Genomic DNA, 2,459 nt, shown 5'->3' with positions numbered 1-2,459 from the left:
TTGTCTCCTTCCCAGGTTTCTGGCACCTTTGTGAGCAGCCCCTTGCCACCCAGCTCCCCACCCCCATGTTGGGGTTTGGAGGTGAAACTCAAACCCCTGCTGGCTGCCCAGCTTAACCCACTGGGGGAGGGTCCTGCCAGGGTTCCTGGGTGGCAGGATGCCTGGAAGCTGCCTAACAGCCCCCCCATGCCCCTTCACTAAGAGCAGAGAATGGAACAGCCCCAAGGTAAACACATTCCAACCTGGCAGGTCACTCAGACTGAGGGGCTTAGCAGGGTGGGGTAGCCACCTCTATATTCCCAGCCCCCGCCCAGGACTAGTACCTGTCTGAGGAGGGGGACTGGTCTGTCTGTCCCTGAGGGGCTCTGAGGAGGGCACTTGGGGCACCTGGCTACTCCAGCTTGGGGTAGCTATCCTCTGTAGACAGAGGGATGACATGAGATGGCCCAGGGTAACCCTGCCTCTGCACACCCCTCCTCCTGTGTCTAGGGGAACTACAGGCCAAAATAGGCAGAGACTGGGGCAGCCGAGGAGCACAAGAATGCCCCCCCCTCGGGTTCTAAGCCAGCTGCACTCTCTCCTGAAAGTGTCTCAGAGCCCCCAGATGGAAACCCCAGAGCCAAAGTGTGCACTTCACAATGCTCCCCCCCCCCCCGCCCGCCACCAAGGCCCAGAAATGTGGGTGCGACTTGAGTTTCAGCACCCTGGCCCTTCCAGGTGACAAGGAGGAGATAGCCATCAGAAGCCGCCCAGATGACAGGGACTGAGGACAACCCAGCCTTCCCTAGGACCTCCTTCCAAGCCTGGCTCCCAGCAGGTGGGGTTTCTCAGTGTCCCCTCAGCTCCCACCTCCCCTGGTGCCCCTCATCTGAGCATCCCTGCATTGTGAGTCTCTGGCAGACCTGGGTGATTATAATAAAGGCTGTTTATAGCCCTGACTCTCCACGCGTGGTGATTGGGTTACTTCATCCTGCCAGCAAAATCCACCTGGGTGAGTCAGAGTGATCTGCAGGCTCAGGAAAGTGGACGTGGCATCGCCTCTGGCTTGGCCCAGGTGTTTGAATCCTCAGTGGAGAGGGCAGGAGGGCCCAGGGGGACCCTGCAGACACCCTCCTAAGGGCTTCTGGAAGCACCACACCCAACCAACCCACCTGTTTTTAACACAAATCCCATGTCCCTGCAAACCCCAGGGTCCCCAGGCAAACTCAAGAGCCCACTGTTGATGGAGAGAGGGCAGGAGAGTGTCCACCATGTGGGCCTGCATGGGAAGGGTGGGCTTCCTCGATGGTCGGTCCTATTGGTCTTTCTAGTGGATCCCAGTGGCTCCCCATAGCTTTGGGTGTTGGGGACTGGGGAAGGGTGGGAAGAGGGAATGAAGGGGCCAAGGACCCCAGCCTCATTTCTGAGAACTCCGTTGTGTTCACTCTCAGCATCTGCACAGCTAAAGTCCCAGAAGCCAGGAGCTCAGAGGCCAGCCACTGACTTCTGTGGGGATACTGACCGCAAACCCAGGGGGCTGCACTCGCCTGTTAGGAGAAAACCCTTCATGCTCGAGGGTCCTCGTGTCCTCACGTCCTCACTGTGGCCACTGCATGCTCGAGGGTCCTCGTGTCCTCACGTCCTCACTGTGGCCACTGCCGACCCCTTTCCCTTCCCTTACTGTGACCTTCTGTGTCTGCCCTGCTTATTTTCTGCTCCACTATTGCTGGCTTGCTGGAAAGCCCATCACCCCCACCCCTCACTCCCGTTCCTATCCCCATCCCTTGCCATGACCCCTGGCATCCACCCATAGCAGAGAGCTGGTGGGAGGGGCACCACCCCTAGAGCCAAGCAGGGGTGCAGCACCAGGGGGGCTGAGGGCACTGTGGACCTCTGTGTGACTGTGGCCAGCCTGCCTCATGTGTTGTGCTCACCCCACCATGGGCCCCATGGCACCCACATTTCAAACTAACTCCCATCAGATGACTCTGTAAGCCAATCGCCTAGACCTGGCCTGGAGTGTCTTGAGCCTTCAGGGCCTGGGGAGAACTTGGGAACAATGGGATGAAACTCAGAGGCACTTTGTGGGGCTTGACTGGTCTCTCATTGCTTAGGACCCCCCTCGTCACCCCAGGCCCCGTCTCCCTGCAGAAGCCCTTTGTCCCCCAGCCCTGCCCCCAACATCTTCACATGGCTCCTATCTGCCCTGAACCCCTGATGCCTATATCCCCTCTGCTCACCCTCCTGGAGGCCCCACTCACCATGAGATCCCATTCCAGGTCCCCTGAGCCCTTCCCTGCCACTAGAGCTCCTGCCATGCTCCACCCCATCCCTTGTGCACCCCCTGGTTACCCCTATGCCCCTTCTCTTGCCCTCCTTTCACCCCATCAGACGCCTGGCTGAAATTTCAGAGTCAGCAGACAGACAAATTGCGGTAACTGTGTTTATTGATGAGGCCGGGGCTTCTGTTGAAGCCCCGG

Source organism: Otolemur garnettii, unplaced genomic scaffold, assembly GCF_000181295.1.
Source record: "Otolemur garnettii isolate 467f Iridium unplaced genomic scaffold, OtoGar3 scaffold00134, whole genome shotgun sequence".
In the NCBI taxonomy this organism is placed as follows: Eukaryota; Metazoa; Chordata; class Mammalia; order Primates; family Galagidae; genus Otolemur; species Otolemur garnettii.
The sequence above is the reverse complement of the archived record's forward strand: the minus strand, read 5'-3'. Positions refer to the sequence as shown.